Genomic DNA, 11565 nt, shown 5'->3' with positions numbered 1-11565 from the left:
CATCTTTAAAACATCAACATTCTATCATTTGTACTCATCTTCGTCTAAGATTTAAAGTAGCAATCTTGACCCAAAGCCTTTTAAATGGGTCAGTTTGGGTTGATTTGAAAATTATATGAGTTGGTATGAGTCATATATTTTAACTAAAAGAGTCAAAATAGGTCACTTGAAATTCCACTTTATATCCGGGTCAAAATGGGTAGACAAATTTAAAAGAACGGGTTGATGTCGATTAGCATCCTAAGAAAATGTAGCAGGTTCGGGTCGGAACGGGTTTTGGAGTGACATATTTTCACACGAGATAGGTTTCGGCTAGGGGTGGCAAATGGGTTGATTGAAGCGGGTCATGGGTTGGAACGGGTAGGGTTGAAATGGGTTAGAGTCGGGATGAGTCAATTTTAAAAAGGGTTGTTTTCGTTCGAGTCGGAACGGGTTAAGGTCAACAGGTTCGGGTCATAACGGATCAAAATGAGTTTCGGGTAGGGTTTTTTTTTCAACGAGGACAATATAGGAAAAAATTTTGTTTTTTTTTACATTTTTTTGTTTTTGAGTTATGATTTTTTATTAGTTTTTCTGAATTTTGTTAGGGGTTTTTATTAAAATCAAAACATCTAACAAAATTAAAATAATAATAATAATAAATCATAACTCAAAAGATAAATCAAAAACAAAAAATGTAAAAAAAAAAATTCCTACGTTGTCCTTGTTAAAAAGCCCCCGAGAAATGAGCCAAAGCCAAAACAAAACACCAAAACCTAACCAAACTAATCGAAACCGAAAAACTCGATCAAAATGAAACTTAAAAACTGGAACCGAACATAAATGAAACTGAAAAAAACCTAAGCGAAACAAAAGCCAAAATCGACCAAAATAGAAGAAAAAGAAACTAAAACTCAACCCGTCCAATTCGAAAGCTCGTGACGGCTCGAAACCTGATCCGAGCCAAAACCTAAACCGAGCTCGTTCCAATCCAAAACCCGTTTCGACCAGAACTTGCCACTTTTCCTTAGGACACTAAGAGCATTCTCATCCAACACCTTATATTGGAGGGGTGTTTTTATAATTTAGAGAGCGATTCAGGGTATTGCGAGTGAAGAGTTTTTATATTTTAGAAAAAAATAATGATTTTTCTGTATATTTGAAAAGTTACTGTTCATCATCTATAATTTTTTAATATATTTTGAAAGTGGTTGTGAGTGAACGAAAGAAAAAAGGTAATGATAAAAGGTATAAAAGTATTATTTAATTGAAGAGGGAAAATAAAGTGAGTTTTAGTGTAATTTTTGGTTTGGAGATAGGGTGTGGAATGAGAACGCTCTAACACGCATTGATCCATTTCTTTAAATTTGTCGACTCATTTTGACCCGAAAATAAGGTGAAATTTCAAGTGACCTATTATAACACATTTAGTTAAAATTTAAAACCCAAACTAACCCATACAATTTTTAAAACAACCAAATTGACCATTTAAAATGGTTTTGGTCAAGATTGCCAACCCTAGGTTTGTAGCCCCATCACATCGCCACGTCAGCTTTTTTATTTTCTTTTTATAATTAAAATTAAACAAATAAAAATTCATTAAATTAAATAAATAAATAAACAATAGAATAAAATTAAAAAGAAATACCGAAATAAAAAAAACACATAACAAAAAACACACATAAAATTAAAAACTATTTTCCTAGGTTGTAAACCGCGTATTTTTTGTAATCGTTGTTTTTCCAATAATACGGCTTCTTCGGTAAAGCCCCTTTGAGATGAGGCAATCGAGGTCTCGTTCCATTTTCCGCAATTCACATACACCGGCAAACCGATCGTTGCGTCAGTGCTAGCGCGGAAGGTAGCAAAGCGTTACACGTTTTGGGTTTCGAAACGACCGAACATATCGTTGAGTTGGTCTAATTCTTCGCATGTCCCCCTCATCGGCTCGTGTCGACGACTAACCCTCCAATTTTTTTCCTTGTTTTTTCTTCCTCTCCCAGGGGATCGAGGAAACTCTTGTATGCCGTCATCCCCTAAATTAGCCTGGTTTTCTTCATCTTCGTCAACGAGATGGAAGTTATGAGCATCGGATGGTGTTGCAGGTGTGCTTGAATTTGTCGAAGACGAGGTCTTTGACCGTTTTGGAGCTCGGGATGATGCGCCGGATTGTCGAGCGACCGGAATGGTGAGTTCCCCTTTCCATTTCGGGCAAACCTGAAGTTTCTCCCAAGAACTTAAAAACTAAATGTCTTTCTTTGCTGCCCTTCCTGTTGCCCTTGAGTTCGATAGTTGGATAACGCTCGAGCTTGGATGTTGGCGTCGTTTTTACCGCTACTTCAACCGGTTTGCTTCACTCAGTTGTATATCCCACTACATTTTTGGCAATCGACGTTTATGAACCTCCAATGGGCTTGAACCCTTTCTTTACCCTGGTAATCATCCGGTTTGCCCAGATCTGGACCCAAACTTCACATATTTCAACCAAAATATTCCTGCAGATTGAAAGTTTGCTACAGTTAAAAATATTTTTACAACTATATTAAATTTAAATAAATACTAAATAAAATTAAATAAATACTTAATATTAATAACTTACAAGATTCAGGTTCCTCCGAAATGACGATCCAAGCACGTATGAGAGCTAGTTCTTTCTCTTCCTTCCACGGGTACGTGGTATGTGGCGTCGCCGGCTCCCCCGGTTCCTTCTTTTTGGGTTTACGGGCCCCCCTTTCGGGTTGAACCGGAGGCCCGCGCCGATTGAGTCTCCAACATTGTCTCCGACTTCGGCTAGCTAGACCTTAACATCGGCATGGGGTTTTAGGGGTTGAGCAAGTTGGCGTACATGCATAACTTCGGGTTGGGAGAAGGAAATGGATAGTTTAGGTTCGGTTGGTTTCGGTGAGTTGGTTTGCTAGTTTTGCGGAGTATGGCATTGCCCGAAACCGATTCATGGATAGTTTAGGTTCGGTTGGTTTTGGGTGTTCGGGGAGTTGGTTTGTTGGTTTTGTGGAGTATGGATTGCCCGAAACCGAGCCATGGATAGTTCAGGTTGCTTCTAGCATTCATTTTCGTAGGTATATTTAGAGAAGATGTGTGACATTTTTGCTTGAAAGATTCGAAATGTTGGAGATGGAGTATGTACTTTTTGGATAAAAAGATTATTTATATTGTTTTGAATTTTTTTTTATTTTTTGCCGTTGAAATTTTTATTATTATTTTCAATCAAAACGACGGCGACAAATACCCCCCCCCCCTCCCCAAATTGCCCAAATATCGCCCAGAGGTGGTGTTGTCACCCAAAACCCAACCCATTTATCGCCCACTACACGTAACATTAATGGTACTCAATCTAGCAACCACCCATAAAAAAAGAGTTATCTTTATTTTCTTCAAAAGTTAGTATCTTTATTTTGCTTTGAGCATTCTCATCCAACCCCTCATTTAATGTGAGGGGTGTTTTTATAATTTAGAAAATGATTTAGGGTGTTGTGAGTAAAGAGTTTTTATATTTTAGAAAAAGTGGTGATTTTTCTGTATATTTGAAAAGTTATTGTTCATTCCCTATAATTTTTTAATATATTTTGAGAGTGGTTGTGAGTGAAAGAATGAGAAAAGGTAATGATAAAAGGTATAAAAAGTATTATTTAATTGAAATAAAGAGAGAAAATGTAGTGAGTTTTAGTATAATTTTTGGTTTAGAAATTGAAGATGAGATGGGAATGCTCTTAGACTTGTGTTAATTCCTTCTACAAGCTTTTTGAATTTGTTCCCCTCTCTGTATATGCTCCATGTCGTCACCCAAAAATTTGATTTTATTAATTTTCTTTGAGTCGGGTCTCGGCCCAAGTTATTTTACTGATCCAGGTATAGAAATGCGTAATTTTGCACTATGTATATTTTAACTACCTATTCTTTTAATGGTTGTATTTTTAAATATTTGATATTTGTTGCTCTATGTTTATTTACCATCATAAATTAATTGAGTACAAATGATTAATGAAACAAACTTTTTTATACGACCGTGACGAACAAACGAACGCGCTAAGCATCTTAGCCTTATTCATGATTACTTGAACATAGAACATTGACTCATGATGAGGCCATGAATTGTTGGTGCTTTGATCATGTTTGCTGCTTTTTTAGTAAAAAAACGAAGTCACGTGACACAGATAAAACCTCACGTTCTGTATTATATAGTACCCGATACTCGTTTATCATATTTTGTATCTGACAATTAATTAAGTGATGCCGATTCACTAAGCATTTTCAAACAGGGAAACCAATAAAAAGAAGATCCTATCACCCGATCCTATTTCACAAATTTGATTGTATTATTAAAGTAACAGGCAAATAACTGCAGCCATAAGTTAAAACTAAACGTCAAAAGATTGAAAAAAAAAATTTAACTTCCATTATGGAGAAGAACAAGTAATGATTCATAAGCACAAAACATGAATAACCTTAAACTGAACATGTCATATAAATACAAGGTGTGCGCTATACAGCGCTCATACACGTGATAAACATTATATCCCAGTTTCAAATCTAGTATTCAAATGGGAAGCTCAAACCGCTTCATCTTGAAGAACTCCAAATTCCCAGTTTCAAATGTTCACATATGAAACTTGTTTAAGAATCATTACTATAAACAACAAGCAGAAGCTAAAAACTTCTACATATTAAAGAAACTTAAATCCTAAGTTTCAGAGTTTATATCTAAAACTATTTAAAGAATTTAGCCCCCCGTTTTCCCATATCAGATGATGAGAGTATCGTTGACAGGCAAGAAGCGTTACCTGGGCACCATTTGAAGTCTTTAAGGTCAGAGAATAGAACAGATAGCATGGGAGTGACATCATCATCCTTAATGTTTTTACATGATATCACTTTGAGGCTTTCAAGTTCCTTCCATGAAAGAACTACAGCTTCCAAACCTTGTGTTGTTAGCCTTGAGCATCCTTCTATAGACACGGATTTCATCCCCCTGTGATGATAAAACCAGAATATATAAGATGTGCCTATTGGAGTGTGCATGAAACCAAAATAACTGAACCCGACCCAAAACCAAGGGTTTGGTTTTGTGTGTTTTCGAAAACCGAATTTCCGGTTTTGCATGTACTGAAAACTGGAACGAACCAACTTTATTAACTGGATCGAACGGCAAAAATCAACAGTTACTGAATTCGAGTCTGCAATATTTGTTTTCTTGTGTGTTGCTTGCTTGGCTGTTTCTACTTTAGTTTCTGCATCAGCCTATGTTACTGATATGGTACCGCTCTTACTATTAGTATCTCATGCCTAGTTGTTATGACTCACCTAGTTATGCTTTGTATTGTCTGCTTTATATATTTTACTACACTCAAAAACTTTTTGCTGGAGCTGAGGGTCTCAGTGGGAGCGGTCTCTCTATCTCCATTGATAGAGAAAAGGCGTGCCCTCGTCCGGCCCTCCCCCGACCCCACAGTATAGTGGGATCTTACTGGATATGTTTGTTTCTTTGTTACCGAATACATGAATTATAGTTTTTAATATGCAATTGCCTATAGGGGTACATGAAACCGGAATAACCAACATAACCAAACTCAATAACCAACAGTTTGGTTCTATGTTTTTTAAAACCGAATTTCTAGTTTGGTTTCAATTTTGCAGGTAGCAAAAACTGAAAATAAACAAACTGAATAATTGGTAGCCCAAAAACTTTAGACCCATAAATGTAATAATCAATTCATCGTTAGTTAACAAATATAGTAGAAAAAAACCAAACTGAACTCGTAATAGTAGAAAATAACCGACTTTGGCTACTGAATTTATGGTTTTTATCTTTTAATATAAAGAAATTTATAAAACAATCAATAAATGGTGTAGCCCAAAAATTTTAGACCCATATATGTAATAATAATTCATTGTTAGTTAACAAAACTAACTTAGGCCGAAAGTTTTAGACCCAAATTCATTATTTTAGGCCACTTCTTTCGCCAAAAAAATTTCAAGCACAATGGCAAAACCAAAGACACAGAAACAAAACCAAACTCATTGTGAATACCAAAAACAGAAACCAAACGGTCTTCAAAAACCAAAAAAAAAAAAAGAAACCAAGTTTTTGATTTTATGTTCAGTTTGATTCCGAAACTGACCTATGAACACCTCTAAATTCATATTATGTTGCTGCTGAAAATTAGCAGCAATTTGGGAACAAAGAACAGAACAGACATATTGACAATATACCTGCACAGACTTGCATTGACAAACATGGCATCATTTAATCCCCAACAATTCTTGAAAACAACTTCTTCAACAGTTTGACACACAACAAACAATGCCCTTACAGTTTGAGCATCTCTTAACTGACACCTCTCCAGATGCAAACTTTCAAGCATCGGGCAAACCCCTAAATGCTCGTCAAGCTCACGATTCAAATCAATCCCCTTACACGAAACAAACTTCAAACTTTTCAAACTCTCAAAATAAGAAAGAGCCGACAACCACCCGTTATCCATCCTATGGTCACAAAACGTCAAATCTTCAAGCATTTGACAACACTCGCCAACCGCTTTCACCCCCTCGTAACCACCCTCACATCCTTGCAACTCAAGCTTCAGTAACCTCTTACACCCTTGTGCCAAAATGGTCAACCCTCTGTCCGACACCACCGACCTATACAACCCGTCAACGACACCAACCAGCTTCAGAATCTGCAGATTCTGAAACGCCGCTATCGCAATCAACACGTGATCGTTACACCGATGCAAAACCAGTTCTTGCAATATATCACATTCTTCCGCAACACTTAACAACCCTATTTCACTACAGTTTACCACCACTAGTCTCGTTAAATTTGGGTACACGCTAGCTAAAACCTTTAAACCAAAATCAACTTCATCGACAGGTAACAAAACGTGACCATCATGTAAACATTCATCATGACCTATGTAAAACGATCCCATTTCATGATTTAACAACGCGCCAAAACTACTCGAAACGAGAGTTGCGTGAACTAAATCGACATGTGTAAGGTTCGGGAACCGAAAGAACATACGGCCAGATATCAAAAAATCCCAATCCAAAACCCTAACCGAGCTTACCAACCGGCCTTGCAGACTCAGCCACCGTTTGGATACTGCACAATTAGAGTTCCGTTGCGATTGTTCGGGAAGCTTGGAGAGGATTTGAAGCAAAATTTCATCGGAAATGAGTGAGGTGAAATCACAAGGTTTAACAATTTGGGGGAAATCAAAAGCAGGGGTTTTGCTGAACGAGGAACGACGGGCGTGATTGAGAGGTAAGTCGTTCTTTGACCAGAGATCTGGTGGGTTTAATTGTGAGTGTTTTTTGGTAACGACCTTTTATCTGTGGTCATGCAATCCATTTTGGTTGACACCCATGTGAGTTATCTAAGCTTTTAAAATATAACTGCAATAAAAATAATTACGTTTGGAGCAAGAAAAACTGATACCTGGCCTGTACGGGTCGTATACCATCTATACGACTCGTATATATCATAAAATAATTATATATATCTGGCTAAAGTACAGCTGACATGCTGTCTATATGAATCGTATAGACCCTATACGGCTCGTATAGGTCTATACGGTTCGTATAAGGTCTATACGAACAAGAATATCTATACGACTCGTATAGGGTTTATACGGCTCGTATAGACTGCAAAAAGCTGCAACACTGTCACCTCCTTACGCATGTTAGTAAGTTTGGCCTATACGACTCGTATAGGTCCTATACGAGTCGTATAGCCTTATTCACATACCATGGTGATGGTGTTTGTATATAACAAACCTTTTTTAACATTCTTTTTTCTAAAAGGCTAATTTTGATTACTAAAGGGTCACTGGCTCATGCGTCCATCTCTTCAAGTATCGGAGATCACCCTTCAGAGAAAACCTACCTTATGTGAGAAAACCCGCTGGCACAATCTAAAATCATTTTTTTTTATCACATGTAAAACTTAAACCCAAAACCTTCTCTTTTTAAATTAAAATCTTTTGGTGTCTCATTCCCATTTTTTAACATTCTTAAATGTTATTTTATTGTGGAAATGTTTATACTAATATCAATAACATATATACATAGTGTTGTAGAAATCGTTAGGTGCTAGTTGGATGGTGGGTTTTGGAATAACGATTAATCGGAATTAATAGGGATCAATCAAATTGGAATTTATATATAGTTTTTTAAATATACATATATAAATATAAATTTAATATATAAATTTTACACCAAATAGCAATTAATCAGTGACTAGACGGTGGGATACTGACTAGTGATTTATCGGCGTCTAGCCGGGATTTTACAACAATGCAATTATATGATACGATATTAAATAACTAGAATATAGCCCGTGTAGTACACGGGTTAATTAAAAAAATACAACAAAAAAGTTAAATTTAATAATATACGTAATAACAAAACTTATGGATTCATAAGATATAAATAACAATAAATAAAATTTTATAATTAATAAATTAGTTAAAAGCCTCAGTTAAGACAACATTTAAATTTACAATTGTAACTTCGTTAGTAATTTTATAAATAGTAATAGTATTGGTTGGCTAATCTAATTGAATAACATGCAAAAGAATGGTTTTACTTTAATAGTATAGGTATATTTATTTTTTATTTAACGACAATGTATAAGTGATAATCATCCATCAACTAATTATGGCTATAATAGATTAAGATTCAATCACTCAATCAATATTTATGTTTTTATTCACCGAAAAGGGAACATATTTATTTTTGGTCTGTTTAAATTTTGTAAGACGTTACTATAATAGTCAAAATTTTATGACGACGAGAAAACTTGTTATTAACCTCAAAATAGACAAACTTTACAACCTAGGGCTGAGCACGGTTCGGTTATTAGGCGAAACCCAAGTCGAAACCGAAGCAATCGGTTATTTGAATATACAAACCGTTCGGTTTTCGGTTTTCCGGTTTTTTGGTTTTCGATTTTTTGGTTAATTTTGGTTTCGGTTCGGTTATTTTCGGTTTTTTTTAATTATGTGTTGACATTGCAAAAAAAATAAAATAAAAATAAAACTGCATATTTTAAGCTTGTATAAGAACGTGCTAGAGTATCACAATCCACATATATATTGAATTCAAAAAACAAAAATAGGCACGTGTTACATGAAACTATACGAATACAAAGTTGCTAAATAGAGTTTAAAAATTACAAAGCATTAAAAGTTTAGTCTCGATCTTCATTCATCACCTTATTTATTTATCCTAAAAGTTTAGTCCATTCCTCATCATTTTGATAATCTTTATAATCATTAATCGGTTCGGTTCGGTTTTTTTAGTTTTTTAGAAATGGATAACCGAATTGAAACCAAAATTTTGGTTTTCCAAAAAAACAAAATATTAACCGTCGGTTATTGTTTCAGTTCGGTTTTTTCAGTACGATTTTTCGGTTAATTCGGTTTCGATTCGGTTAATTCGGTTTTCTGCTCACCCCTATTACAACCTACTAACCAGATTTTAACAACAAAATTTAAACCTAAACTAAAGCATAACCTTACGCATGCAAGAATTTGAACCCGCTAGGCCGCTACCACATTTTACATGCAAGGATTTGAATCCGCTACCACAACTTTTGGACAAAAAAATTGTAACAAATGCTACTTTAACAAAAGATATATTGTATTCGTCAGTCCACCCCGTCTTGATCTTCCTGAAAGTATATATTTATACTTAATAGCGATTGTTAAAAGAGAATAAAATAATACTCAAAAGAACTTCTAGAAGCCAAAATAACCACCAGAAAAGTGCCCTTGATGTACATACGCCGGGTAACGTATGGTATGCCGCTTTCGTCATATTTTAGCATATTGTAGTAATTACGGATATATGAACTTAACGACCGTTGTGTGATACACCCGTGGTATAAAATACAAGATTTACATACCATAATAACAAAAAAAAAAAAAAAAAAACATAAATCATCTGGTCTAATAGCATGATGGTGATGGTTAAGGCTTTGGATCTTATGGTGATCGGGTTCGAAACTTGACTCAATAAGGTTTTCCTCTTTGATGGCGTTCTTAAATGGGTCAGACATGGAACGTCAAAATCAATATAGACGGTTGACATTCGTTTCTAAAAGACTCACTCGAATATTAGGATAATTCCAAACGTTGTTAAAAGAAATAAGAGTAAAAAAGTTCAAGCTAATTCACCAAAGCAATTATTTTATACACCTCTATTAGATTCTCACAATCATTCAATTGAAGGTGACATAACTCAATATGATCTCTTACATGTATCCCAACAATACAGTATAATCATGTTCCCCATTTCAAATTACCTCTAATATATGATAACATGCCATATTGTGATTTGCTAGTATCAGCTTAAGTCTTTAGTACGTAAATTTATGGACCCAACTTATATCATTCAACCATAATATGTAGATTTATCACACACACACATGCATCAAATTCACGCAATATAGTTAACTCAATCACACCACCTAAAATGCATACATACACTTTCCAACATTCTTGATTTCTTCTTCCCCGTTGACAACTTTCTGAAGTCAACGTATTCACAACAATTTTGCAACTCTTAATCAATTTCAACAAATTCCAATCATAATCAATTTCTAATACATCTATATTGGTTGTTATGAGTTGACTCATATATCAATATAACACCTATCATCAGAGGGGCCTCATAAATTTTTTCACGGGGTAGGAAATTGTTTAGGGTTGGCTAGCTTATGTGAAACCGGATTTTAACTGTGAAAGAGAGCACTGCATGTTGTCATCATGAAGAAATGGTCCATCCAGGGCCGTCTTTTGGGTAAGCTAAATGAGACAATGGCTTTAGGCCTCCACTTTTATAGGGTCTTTTAAATATGAGCTATGTATTATGAGATTTTGAATTAGAGTTCTTTTAGAATTAGTAACTTATTGATGTGTCACAAACTAAAGAGGATCACTTCATATTCATTATCACTATATATCATCAAAATTTTATAATTCTTGTATACTTCTAGCCTTATACACATAAAAAAAAAAGAGAAAAAGGCCGAAAAATTTTATTTAGTTTTAGGCCTCCGAGGACGTTAAGCCGACCCTAGGCCCATCGGATGGCAACGCACACAATTTGCAAAGAATATTAGTATTCCAAATGATCAACTTATATCTAATCCCAAATATTCTGGTGAACGTCAAATATCAAAAAATGAGAAGGATGAGAAGGATTTTTAACAAAAAAAAAACTCCTTCAAAAAATAATGAAAAAGCAATAAAAAAAATCATTACTCAAATTTTAGTACAAAAACAAAAAATGTAAAAACACAAAAATGTTTCTACCATCTTCCTCGTTTTAAAAAAAAAGTCGAAAAAAGACACAATTTTGAGTGAAAAAGATCATTGTTTCTTTTTGTTTATTATTGGGTTTTGTGTTTATTTTCGTCATTGATTGTGTCTTTTTTTCTTGACATTGTGTATTTTTTTTTACTTGATGTTGTGTTATATTACTCAAAATTATGTCATATTTTGTTCGACATTGTGTCTTTTCGTCGTTTTTTTCCGGGAACGAGAATGATGAGGGAAACATTTT

The 11565-nt window shown here is 34.8% G+C and overlaps 1 pseudogene across 1 annotated transcript; it reads right to left on the bottom strand.

Moving 5' to 3' along the window:
* Nucleotides 1-4492: 4492 nt before the first annotated feature.
* Nucleotides 4493-7460, bottom strand: LOC143628042 (F-box protein At5g07670 pseudogene; annotated as a pseudogene). Its single transcript, XR_013152692.1, has 3 exons — nt 7436-7460; nt 6208-7285; nt 4493-4966 (listed from the first exon to the last, which is right to left on the bottom strand). The product of XR_013152692.1 is annotated as an F-box protein At5g07670 pseudogene (transcript).
* Between the last annotated feature and the right edge of the window lie 4105 nt (nt 7461-11565).

Source organism: Bidens hawaiensis, unplaced genomic scaffold, assembly GCF_021521415.1.
Source record: "Bidens hawaiensis isolate Kalapana, Puna unplaced genomic scaffold, B.hawaiensis_p1.1 tig00004774_1, whole genome shotgun sequence".
In the NCBI taxonomy this organism is placed as follows: Eukaryota; Viridiplantae; Streptophyta; class Magnoliopsida; order Asterales; family Asteraceae; genus Bidens; species Bidens hawaiensis.
Note: the sequence above shows the minus strand (reverse complement) of the source record. Positions and strands in the feature narration are given on the sequence as shown.